The sequence below is a fragment of the Carcharodon carcharias genome, chromosome 21 (assembly GCF_017639515.1).
Source record: "Carcharodon carcharias isolate sCarCar2 chromosome 21, sCarCar2.pri, whole genome shotgun sequence".
Classification (NCBI taxonomy): domain Eukaryota; kingdom Metazoa; phylum Chordata; class Chondrichthyes; order Lamniformes; family Lamnidae; genus Carcharodon; species Carcharodon carcharias.
In genome coordinates this window covers 20,573,924-20,587,355 of record NC_054487.1, presented here as the reverse complement: position 1 = coordinate 20,587,355, position 13,432 = coordinate 20,573,924, and the positions used below count along the sequence as shown (strand labels likewise).

The 13,432-nt window shown below is 51.1% G+C and overlaps 1 protein-coding gene across 1 annotated transcript in view; it reads left to right on the top strand.

Annotated features, from left to right (window-relative positions):
* The first annotated feature begins 6,006 nt into the window (after positions 1 to 6,006).
* Positions 6,007 to 13,432, top strand: part of mrps33 (mitochondrial ribosomal protein S33) — a 28,109-nt gene continuing 20,683 nt past the window's right edge. The window contains exon 1 of the mRNA XM_041215428.1: positions 6,007 to 6,044. The gene's annotated coding sequence lies outside the window, so the exon portion shown is untranslated. The remainder of the gene's footprint in view (positions 6,045 to 13,432) is intronic.

Below are 13,432 nucleotides of genomic sequence, written 5' to 3'. Positions count from 1 at the left end.
CACTGGTGAACGGTTCTGTCACTGTATAACACTGGGGTACAGTACTGGTGGGGACAGGTCTCTCAGTGTAAAACATTGGGCTACAGTACTGGTGGGGACAGGTCTGTCACTGTATAACACTGGGGTACAGTACTGGTGGAGACAGGTCTGTCACTGTATAAGACCAGGATACAGTACTGGTGGGGTCAGGGCTGTCACAGTATAACACTGGCGTGTAGTACTGCTGGAGACAGGTCTGTCACTGTATAACACTGGGGTACAGTACTGGTGGGGACAAGTCTGTCACTGTTTAACACTGCGGTACATTACTGCTGGGGATGGGTCTGTCATTGTATAACACTGGGGTACAGTACTGCTGGGGACGGGTCTGTCACTGTGTAACACTGTGGTACTGTACTGGTGCGGACGGGTCTGTCACTGTATAACACTGGGGTACTGTACTGGTGCGGATGGGTCTGTCACTGTATAACACTGGGGTACAGTACTGGGGGGGCAGGTCTGTCACTGTATAACACTGGTGTACAGTTCTGGTGGGGACAGGTCTGTCACTGTATATCATTGGGGTACAGTACTGGCGGGGACAGGCGTGTCACTGTATAACACTGGGGTACAGTTCTGGTGGGGACTGGTCTGTCACTGTATAATACTGGGGTTCATTACTGGTGGGGACAGGTTTGTGACTGTATAACACTGGGGTACAGTACTGGTGGGGACAGGTCTGTCTCTGTATAACGCTGGGTTACAGTACTGGAGGGGACTGGTCTGTCACTGTATAACACTGGGGTACAGTGCTGGTGGGGACAGGTCTGTCACTCTATAACACTGGGCTTCATTACTGGTGGGGACGGCTCTGTCACAGTATAAAACTGAGGTACAGTACTGGTGCGGACGGGTCTGTCACTGTATAACACTGGGGTACAGTACTGGTGGGGACGGGTCTATCACTGTATAGCACGGGTACAGGTCTGGTGGGGACGGGTCTGTCACTGTATAACACTGGGGTACAGTACTGGTGGGGACAGGTCTGTCACTGTATAACACTGGGGTACAGTACTGGTGGTGACGGGTCTGTCACTGTATAACTCTGGGGTACAGTACTAGTGGGGACGGGTCTGTCACTGTATAACACTTGAATACAGTACTGGTGGCGACAGGCCTGTCACTGTATAACACTGGGGTACAGTACTGGAGGGGACGGATCTGTCACTGTATAACACTGGGATACAGTACTTGTGGGGACAGGTCTGTCACTGTATAACACTGGGGTACAGTACTGGTGGGGACAGGTCTGTCACTGTATAACACTGGGATACAGTGGTGGGGACAGGTTTGTTACTGTATAACACTGGGGTACAGTACTGGAGGGGACAGGTCTGTCACTGTATCACACTGGGGTACAGTACTAGTGGGGACAGGTTAGTCACTGTATAACGCTGGGGTACAGTACGGGTGGGGACAAGTCTGTCACTGTAACCCTGGGGTACAGTACTGGTGGGCACAGGTTTGTCACTGTATCACAGGGGGGTACAATATGTTGGGGACAAGTCTTTCACTGTATAACACTAGGCTACAGTACTGGTGGGGACAGGTTTGTCACTGTATAACACTGGGGTACAGTACTGGTGGGGGCAGGTCTGTCACTGTATAACACTGGGATACAGTACTGGTTGGGACAGGTTTGTCACTGTATAACACTGGGATACAGTACCGGTTGGGACAGGTCGGTCACTGTATAACACTGGGGTACAGTACTGGTGGGGACAGGTCTGTCACTATAACACTGGGGTACAGTACCGCTGGGGACGGGTCTGTCACTGTATAACACTGTGGTTCAGTACTGCTCGGGACGGGCCTGTCACTGTATAACACTGGGGTACAGTACTGGTGGGGACAGGTTTGTCACTGTATAACACTGGGGTACAGTACGGTTTGGGACAAGTCTGTAACTATAACACTGGGGTACAGTGCCCGTGGGGACAGGTCTGTCACTGTTTAACACCGGGGTACTGTATCGGTGGGGACCGGGCTGTCACAGTATAACACTGGCGTGTAGTACTGCTGGAGACAGGTCTGTCACTGTATAACACTGGGGTACAGTTCTGGTTGGGACAGGTCAGTCACTGCAATATATTGAGATACAATACTTTGTGTAGAAGACTGTCAATGAATAAGACTGGAATTCTTTTCTAGTGGGGACGGGTCTGTCACTGTAAAACACTGGGGCACACTACTGGTGCGGACAGGTGTGTTACTGTATAACACTGGGGTACAGTTCTGGTGGGGACCGGTCTGTCACTATTACACTGGGGTACAATACTGGTGGAGACAGGTCTGTCACTGTATAACACTGGGGTACAGTACTGGTGGGGACAGGTCTGTCACTGTGTGACACTGGGGTACAGTACTGGTGGGGGCTTCTGCCACTGTATAACACTGGGGTACAGTACTGGTGGGGACAGGTCTGTCACTGTAAAACACTGGGCTACAGTACTGGTGGGGACGGACCTGTCACTGTTTAAAACTGGGGTACAGTACTGGTGGAGACAGGTCTGACACTGTATAAGACCAGCGTACAGTGCTGGTGGGGACAGGTCTGTCACTGTATAACACCGGAGTACAGGACTGGTGGGGACAGGTCTGTCACTGTATAACACCAGGATACAGTACTGGTGGGGACTGGTCTGTCACTGTATAACACTGGGGTACAGTACTGGCTGGGACCGGTCTGTCACTGTATAACACTGGGGTACAGTACTGGTGGGGCAGGTCTGTCACTGTATAACAATGGAGTACAGTTCTGGTGGGTATAGGTCTGTCACTGTATAACACTGGGGTACAGTACTGGTGGGTTCGGGTCTATCACTGTCTAACACTGGGGTACAGTTCTGGTGGGGACGGGTCTGTCACTGTATAACACTGGGGTACAGTACTGGTGGGGACAGGTCTGTCACTGTATAACACTGGAGTACAGTACTGGTGGTGATGGGTCTGTCACTGTATAACTCTGGGGTACAGTACTAGTGGGGACGGGTCTGTCACTGTATAACACTTGGATACAGTACTGGTGGGGACAGGCCTGTCACTGTATAACACTGGGGTACAGTACTGGTGGGGACGGATCTGTCACTGTATAACACTGGGATACAGTACTTTTGGGGACAGGTCTGACACTGTATAACACTGGGGTACAGTACTGGTGGGGACTGGTCTGTCACTGTATAACACTGGGATACAGTGGTGGGGACAGGTTTGTCACTGTGTAACACTGGGGTACAGTACTGGAGGGGACAGGTCTGTCACTGTATAACACTGGGGTACAGTACTGGTGGGGACAGGTTAGTCACTGTATAACACGGGTACAGTACGGGTGGGGACTAGTCTGTCACTATAACACTGGGGTACAGTACTGGTGGGGACAGGTTTCTCACTGTATAACACGGGGGTACAATACTGTTGGGGCAAGTCTTTCACTGTATAACACTAGGCTACAGTACTGGTGGGGACAGGTTTGTCACTGTATAACACTGGGGTACAGTACTGGTGGTGGCAGGTCTGTCACTGTATAACACTGGGATACAGTAATGGTTGGGACAGGTTTGTCACTGTATAACACTGGGATACAGTACCGGTTGGGACAGGTCTGTCACTGTATAAGACCAGCATACAGTGCTGGTGGGGACAGGTCTGTCACTGTAAAACACTGGGCTACAGTACTGGTGGGGACGGATCTGTCACTGTATAAAACTGGGGTACAGTACTGGTGGAGACAGGTCTGACACTGTATAAGACCAGCATACAGTGCTGGTGGGGACAGGTCTGTCACTGTATAACACCGGAGTACAGGACTGGTGGGGACAGGTCTGTCACTGTATAACACCGGAGTACAGTACTGGTGGGGACTGGTCTGTCACTGTATAACACTGGGGTACAGTACTGGCGGGGACAGGTCTGTCACTGTATAACACTGGGGTACAGTACTGGCGGGGCAGGTCTGTCACTGTATAACAATGGAGTACAGTTCTGGTGGGTACAGGTCTGTCACTGTATAACACTGCGGTACAGTACTGGTTGGGACAGGTCAGTCACTGTATAACGCTGGGGTACAGTACTGGTGGGGACAGGTCTGTCACTGTATAACGCTGGGGTACAGTACTGGTGGGGACAGGTCTGTCACTGTATAACGCTGGGGTACAGTAATGGTGAGGACAGGTCTGTCACTTTATAACAGTGGGGTACAGTGCTGGTGGAGACAGGTCTGTCACTGTGTGACACTGGGGTACATTGCTGGTGGGGACTGGTCTGTCACTGTATAACACTGGGGTACGGTACTGTGGGGACAAGTATGTCCCTGTATAACACTGAGGTACAGTACTGGTGGGGACTGGTCTGTCACTGTATAACCCTGGGGTTCATTACTGATGAGGACAGGTCTGGCACTGTATAACACTGGGGTACAGTGCTGGTGGGGACAGGTTTGTCACTGTATAACACTGGGGTACAGTACTGGTGGGGACTGGTGTGTCACTGTATAACACTGGGGTTCATTACTGATGGGGACTGGTCTGTCACTGTATAACTTTGGGGTACAGTGCTGGTGGGGAGAGGTCTGTCACTGTTTAACACTGGGGTACAGTACTGGTGGTGACGGGTCTGTCACTGTATTGCTCTGGGGTACAGTACTAGTGGGGACGGGTCTGTCACTGTATAAACTTGGATACAGTACTGGTGTGGACAGGCCTGTCACTGTGTAACACTGGGGTACAGTACTGGACGGGACAGGTCTGTCACTGTATAACACTGGGGTACAGTGCTGGTGGGGACAGGTTAGTCACTGTATAACACGGGTACAGTACGGGTGTGGACAAGTCTGTCACTATAACACTGGGGTACAGTACTGGTGGGGACAGGTTTGTCACTGTATAACACGGGGGTACAATACTGTTGGGGCAAGTCTTTCACTGTATAACACTAGGCTACAGTACTGGTGGGGACAGGTTTGTCACTGTATAACACTGGGGTACAGTACTGGTAGGGGCAGGTCTGTCACTGTATAACACTGGGATACAGTACTGGTTGGGACAGGTTTGTCACTGTATAACACTGGGATACAGTACTGGTTGGGACAGGTCTGTCACTGTATAAGACCAGCATACAGTGCTGGTGGGGACAGGTCTGTCACTGTATAACACCGGAGTACAGTACTGGTTGGGACAGGTCTGTCACTGTATAACACCAGGATACAGTTCTGGTGGGGACTGGTCTGTCTCTGTATAACACTGGGGTACAGTACTGGCGGGGACAGATCTGTCACTGTATAACACTGGGGTACAGTATTGGCGGGGCAGGTCTGTCACTGTATAACACTGGGGTACAGTACTGGTGGGGACGGGTCTATCACTGTATAACATTGGGGTACAGTACTGGTGGTGACGGGTCTGTCACTGTATAACTCTGGGGTACAGTACTAGTGGGGACGGGTCTGTCACTGTATAACAGTTGGATACAGTACTGGTGGGGACAGGCCTGTCACTGTATAACACTGGGGTACAGTACTGGTGGGGACGGATCTGTCACTGTATAACACTGGGATACAGTACTGGTGGGTACAGGTCTGTCACTGTATAACACTGGGGTACAGTACTGGTAGGGACAGGTCTGTCACTGTATAACACTGGGATACAGTGGAGGGGACAGGTTTGTTACTGTATAACACTGGGGTACAGTACTGGATGGGACAGGTCTGTCACTGTATCACTCTGGGGTACAGTACTGGTGGGGACAGGTTAGTCACTGTATAACACTGGGGTACAGTACGGGTGGGGACAAGTCTGTCACTGTAACCCTGGGGTACAGTACTGGTGGGGACAGGTTTGTCACTGTATAACAGGGGGGTACAATACTGTTGGGGACAAGTCTTTCACTGCATAACACTAGGCTACAGTACTGGTGGGGACAGGTTTGTCACTGTAAAACACTGGGGTACAGTACTGGTGGGGGCAGGTCTGTCACTGTATAACACTGGGATACAGTACTGGTTGGGACAGGTTTGTCACTGTATAACACAGGGATACAGTACCGGTTGGGACAGGTCGGTCACTGTATAACACTGGGGTACAGTACTGGTGGGGACAGGTCTGTCACTATAACACTGTGGTTCAGTACTGCTGGGGACGGGTCTGTCACTGTATAACACTGGGGTACAGTACTGGTGGGGACAGGTTTGTCACTGTATAACACTGGGGTACAGTATCAGTGGGCACAGGGCTGTCACAGTATAACACTGGGGTACAGTGCCCGTGGGGACAGGTCTGTCACTGTTTAACACTGGGGTACTGTATCGGTGGGGACAGGGCTGTCACAGTATAACACTGGCGTGTAGTACTGCTGGAGACAGGTCTGTCACTGTATAACACTGGGGTACAGTTCTGGTTGGGACAGGTCAGTCACTGCAATATACTGAGATACAATACTTTGTGTACAAGACTGTCAATGAATAAGACTGGAATTCTTTTCTAGTGGGGACGGGTCTGTCACTGTAAAACACTGGGGCACACTACTGGTGCGGACAGGTGTGTTACTGTATAACACTGGGGTACAGTTCTGGTGGGGACCGGTCTGTCACTATTACACTGGGGTACAATACTGGTGGAGACTGGTCTGTCACTGTATAACACTGGGGTACAGTACTGGTGGGGACAGGTCTGTCACTGTGTGACACTGGGGTACAGTACTGGTGGGGGCTTCTGCCACTGTATAACACTGGGGTACAGTACTGGTGGGGACAGGTCTGTCACTGTAAAACACTGGGCTACAGTACTGGTGGGGACGGATCTGTCACTGTTTAAAACTGGGGTACAGTACTGGTGGAGACAGGTCTGCCACTGTATAAGACCAGCATACAGTGCTGGTGGGGACAGGTCTGTCACTGTATAACACCGGAGTACAGTACTGGTGGGGACAGGTCTGTCACTGTATAACACCAGGATACAGTACTGGTGGGGACTGGTCTGTCACTGTATAACACTGGGGTACAGTACTGGCGGGGACGGGTCTGTCACTGTATAACACTGGTGTACGGTTCTGACGGCGACAGGTCTGTCACTGTATAACACTGGGGTACAGTACTGGTGGGGACAGGTCTGTCACTATTACACTAGGGTACAGTACTGGTGGAGACAGGTCTGTCACTGTATAACACTGGAGTACAGTTCTGGCGGGGACAGTTCAGTCACTGTACTACACTGAGATACAATACTTTGTGTACAAGACTGTCAATGAATAACACTGGAATTCTGTTCTAGTGGGGGCAGGCCTGTCACTTTATAACACTGGGGTACAGTACTGGTGGGGGCAGGTCTGTCACTGTATAACACTGGGATACAGTACTGTTGGGGACAGGTCTGTCACTGTATTACACTGGGGTACAGTACTGGTGGGGGCAGGTCTGTCACTGTATGACACTGGGGTACAGTACTGGTGGGGACAGGTCTGTCTCTATATAACACTGAGATACAGTAGTGGTGGGGGCTGTCTGTCACTGTATAACACTGGGGTACAGTACTGGTGGGGACAGGTCTGTCACTGTAAAACACTGGGCTACAGTACTGGTGGGGACAGGTCTGTCACTGTATAAGACCAGGATACAGTACTGGTGGGGTCAGGGCTGTCACAGTATAACACTGGCGTGTAGTACTGCTGGAGACAGGTCTGTCACTGTATAACACTGGGGTACAGTACTGGTGGGGACAAGTCTGTCACTGTTTAACACTGCGGTACATTACTGCTGGGGATGGGTCTGTCATTGTATAACACTGGGGTACAGTACTGCTGGGGACGGGTCTGTCACTGTGTAACACTGTGGTACTGTACTGGTGCGGACGGGTCTGTCACTGTATAACACTGGGGTACTGTACTGGTGCGGATGGGTCTGTCACTGTATAACACTGGGGTACAGTACTGGCGGGGCAGGTCTGTCACTGTATAACACTGGTGTACAGTTCTGGTGGGGACAGGTCTGTCACTGTATATCATTGGGGTACAGTACTGGCGGGGACAGGCGTGTCACTGTATATCACTGGGGTACAGTACTGGTGGGGACAGGTCTAACACTCTATATCACTGGGGTACAGTACTGGTGGGGACAGGTCTGTCACTCTATATCACTGGGGTACAGTACTGGTAGGGACGGGTCTGTCACTGTATAACACTGTGATACAGTACTGGTGGGGACAGGTCAGTCACTGTATAACACTGTGGTACAGTACCGGTGGTGACAGGTTTGTCACTGTATAACACTGGGGTACAGTACTGGTGATGGGTCTGTCACTGTCTAATACTGGGGTACAGTACTGGTTGGGATGGGTCTGTCACTGTACAACACTGGGGTACAGTACTGGTGGGGAAAGGTCTGTCACTCTATATCATAGTGGTACAGTACTGGTAGGGACGGGTCTGTCACTGTATAACACTGGGGTACAGTACTGGTTGGGACGGGTCTGTTACTGTATAACACTGGTGTACAGTACTAGTGGGGACGGGTCTGTCACTGTATAACACTTGGTTACAGTACTGGCTGGGTCAGGTCTGTCACTGTATAACACTGGGGTACAGTACTGGTGGGGACGTGTCTGTCACTGTATAACACTGGGGTACAGTACTGGTGGGGACAGGTTTGTCACTGTATAACACTGGGGTACGGTATCGGTGGACACAGGGCTGTCACAGTATGACACTGGGTACAGTGCCCATGGGGACAGGTCTGTCACTGTTTAACACTGGGGTACAGTATCGGTGGGGACAGGGCTGTCACAGTATAATACTGGCGTATATACTGCTGGAGACAGGTCTGTCACTGTATAACACTGGGGTACAGTACTAGTGGGGACAGGTCTGTCACTGTTTAACACTGGGGTACAGTACTGATTGGGACAGGTCTGTCATTGTATAACACTGGGGTACAGTACTGCTGGGGACGGGTCTGTCACTGTATAACACTGTGATACTGTACTGGTGCGGACGGGTCTGTCACTGTATAACACTGGGGTACAGTACTGGTGGGGACAGGTTTGTCACTGTATAACACTGGGGTACAGTATCGGTGGAAACAGGGCTGTCACAGTATAACACTGGGTACAGTGCCCGTGGGGACAGGTCTGTCACTGCTTAACACTGGGGTACAGTATCGGTGGGGACAGGGCTGTCACAGTATAATACTGGCGTGTAGTACTGCTGGAGACAGGTCTGTCACTGTATAACACTGGGGTACAGTACTGACGGGGACAGGTCTGTCACTGTATAACACTGGGGTACAGTTCTGGTGGGGACAGGTCTGTCACTGTATAACACTGGGGTCCAGTACTGGTGGGGACGCGTCTGTCACTTTATGACACTGGGATACAGTACTGGTGGGGACAGGTCTGTCACTGTATGACACTGGGATACTGTACTGGTGGGGACGGGTCTGTCACTGTATAACACTGGGGTACGGTACTGGTGGGGACAGGTCTGTCACTGTATGGCACTGGGATACAGTACTGCTGGGGACGGGTCTGTCACTATTACACTGGGGTACAGTACTGGAGGGGACGGGTCTGTCACTGTATAACACTGGTGTACGGTTCTGGCGGGGCCAGGTCTGTCACTGTATAACAATGGGGTACAGTACTGGTGGGGACAGGTCTGTCACTATTACACTGGGGTACAGTACTGGTGGGGACAGGTCTGTCACTGTATAACACTGGAGTACAGTTCTGGCGGGGACAGTTCAGTCACTGTACTATACTGAGTTACAATACTTTGTGTACAAGACTGTCAATGAATAACACTGGAATTCTGTTCTAGTGGGGGCAGGCCTGTCACTTTATAACACTGGGGTACAGTAATGGTGGGGGCAGGTCTGTCACTGTATAACACTGGGATACAGTACTGTTGGGGACAGGTCTGTCACTGTATTACACTGGGGTACAGTACTGGTGGGGACAGGTCTGTCACTGTGTGACACTGGGGTACAGTACTGGTGGGGACAGGTCTGTCTCTATATAACACTGAGATACAGTAGTGGTGGGGGCTGTCTTTCACTGTATAACACTGGGGTACAGTACTGGTGGGGACAGGTCTGTCACTGTAAAACACTGGGGTACAGTACTGGTGGAGACAGGTCTGTCACTGTATAAGACCAGGATACAGTACTGGTGGGGTCAGGTCTGTCACAGTATAACACTGGCGTGTAGTACTGCTGGAGACAGGTCTGTCACTGTATAACACTGGGGTACAGTACTGTTGGGGACAAGTCTGTCACTGTTTAACACTGGGGTACATTACTGCTGGGGATGGGTCTGTCATTGTATAACACTGGGGTACAGTACTGCTGGGGACGGGTCTGTCACTGTGTAACACTGTGGTACTGTACTGGTGCGGACGGGTCTGTCACTGTATAACACTGGGGTACTGTACTGGTGCGGATGGGTCTGTCACTGTATAACACTGGGGTACAGTACTGGCGGGGCAGGTCTGTCACTGTATAACACTGGTGTACAGTTCTGGTGGGGACAGGTCTGTCACTGTATATCATTGGGGTACAGTACTGGCGGGGACAGGCGTGTCACTGTATAACACTGGGGTACAGTTCTGGTGGGGACAGGTCTAGCAATCTATATCACTGGGGTACAGTACTGGTGGGGACAGGTCTGTCACTCTATATCACTGGGGTACAGTACTGCTGGGGACGGGTCTGTCACTGTATAACACTGTGATACTGTACTGGTGCGGACGGGCCTGTCACTGTATAACACTGGGGTACAGTACTGGTGGGGACAGGTTTGTCACTGTATAACACTGGGGTACGGTATCGGTGGACACAGGGCTGTCACAGTATAACACTGGGTACAGTGCCCGTGGGGACAGGGCTGTCACTGTTTAACACTGGGGTACAGTATCGGTGGGGACAGGGCTGTCACAGTATAATACTGGCGTGTAGTACTGCTGGAGACAGGTCTGTCACTGTATAACACTGGGGTACAGTACTGACGGGGACAGGTCTGTCACTGTATAACACTGGGGTACAGTTCTGGTGGGGACAGGTCTGTCACTGTATAACACTGGGGTACAGTACTGGTGGGGACGCGTCTGTCACTTTATGACACTGGGATACAGTACTGGTGGGGACAGGTCTGTCACTGTATGACACTGGGATACTGTACTGGTGGGGACGGGTCTGTCACTGTATAACACTGGGGTACGGTACTGGTGGGGACAGGTCTGTCACTGTATGGCACTGGGATACAGTACTGCTGGGGACGGGTCTGTCACTATTACACTGGGGTACAGTACTGGAGGGGACGGGTCTGTCACTGTATAACACTGGTGTACGGTTCTGGCGGGGCCAGGTCTGTCACTGTATAACACTGGGGTACAGTACTGGTGGGGACAGGTCTGTCACTATTACACTGGGGTACAGTACTGGTGGGGACAGGTCTGTCACTGTATAACACTGGAGTACAGTTCTGGCGGGGACAGTTCAGTCACTGTACTATACTGAGTTACAATACTTTGTGTACAAGACTGTCAATGAATAACACTGGAATTCTGTTCTAGTGGGGGCAGGCCTGTCACTTTATAACACTGGGGTACAGTAATGGTGGGGGCAGGTCTGTCACTGTATAACTCTGGGATACAGTACTGTTGGGGACAGGTCTGTCACTGTATTACACTGGGGTACAGTACTGGTGGGGACAGGTCTGTCACTGTGTGACACTGGGGTACAGTACTGGTGGGGACAGGTCTGTCTCTATATAACACTGAGATACAGTAGTGGTGGGGGCTGTCTGTCACTGTATAACACTGGGGTACAGTACTGGTGGGGACAGGTCTGTCACTGTAAAACACTGGGCTACAGTACTGGTGGGGACAGGTCTGTCACTGTATAACACTGGGGTACAGTACTGGTGGAGACAGGTCTGTCACTGTATAAGACCAGGATACAGTACTGGTGGGGTCAGGGCTGTCACAGTATAACACTGGCGTGTAGTACTGCTGGAGACAGGTCTGTCACTGTATAACACTGGGGTACAGTACTGTTGGGGACAAGTCTGTCACTGTTTAACACTGGGGTACATTACTGCTGGGGATGGGTCTGTGATTGTATAACACTGGGGTACAGTACTGCTGGGGACGGGTCTGTCACTGTGTAACACTGTGGTACTGTACTGGTGCGGACGGGTCTGTCACTGTATAACACTGGGGTACTGTACTGGTGCGGATGGGTCTGTCACTGTATAACACTGGGTTACAGTACTGGCGGGGCAGGTCTGTCACTGTATAACACTGGTGTACAGTTCTGGTGGGGACAGGTCTGTCACTGTATATCATTGGGGTACAGTACTGGCGGGGACAGGCGTGTCACTGTATAACACTGGGGTACAGTTCTGGTGGGGACAGGTCTAGCACTCTATATCACTGGGGTACAGTACTGGTGGGGACAGGTCTGTCACTCTATATCACTGGGGTACAGTACTGGTAGGGACGTGTCTGTCACTGTATAACACTGTGATACAGTACTGGTGGGGACAGGTCAGTCACTGTATAACACTGTGGTACAGTACTGGTGGGGACAGGTTTGTCACTGTATAACACTGGGGTACAGTACTGGTGATGGGTCTGTCACTGTCTAACACTGGGGTACAGTACTGGTTGGGATGGGTCTGTCACTGTACAACACTGGGGTACAGTACTGGTGGGGACAGGTCTGTCACTCTATATCATAGTGGTACAGTACTGGTAGGGACGTGTCTGTCACTGTATAACACTGTGATACAGTACTGGTGGGGACAGGTTTGTCACTGTATAACACTGGGGTACAGTACTGGTGGTGACGGGTCTATCACTGTATAACACTGGGGTACAGTACTGGTTGGGACGGGTCTGTTACTGTATAACACTGGTGTACAGTACTAGTGGGGACGGGTCTCTCACTGAATAACACTTGGTTACAGTACTGGCTGGGTCAGGTCTGTCACTGTATAACACTGGGGTACAGTACTGGTGGGGACGTGTCTGTCACTGTATAACACTGGGGTACAGTACTGGTGGGGACAGGTTTGTCACTGTATAACACTGGGGTACGGTATCGGAGGACACAGGGCTGTCACAGTATAACACTGGGTACAGTGCCCGTGGGGACAGGTCTGTCACTGTTTAACACTGGGGTACAGTATCGGTGGGGACAGGGCTGTCACAGTATAATACTGGCGTGTCGTACTGCTGGAGACAGGTCTGTCACTGTATAACACTGGGGTACAGTACTGATTGGGACGGGTCTGTCATTGTATAACACTGGGGTACAGTACTGCTGGGGACGGGTCTGTCACTGTATAACACTGTGGTACTGTACTGCTGCGGATGGGTCTGTCACTGTATAACACTGGGGTACAGTACT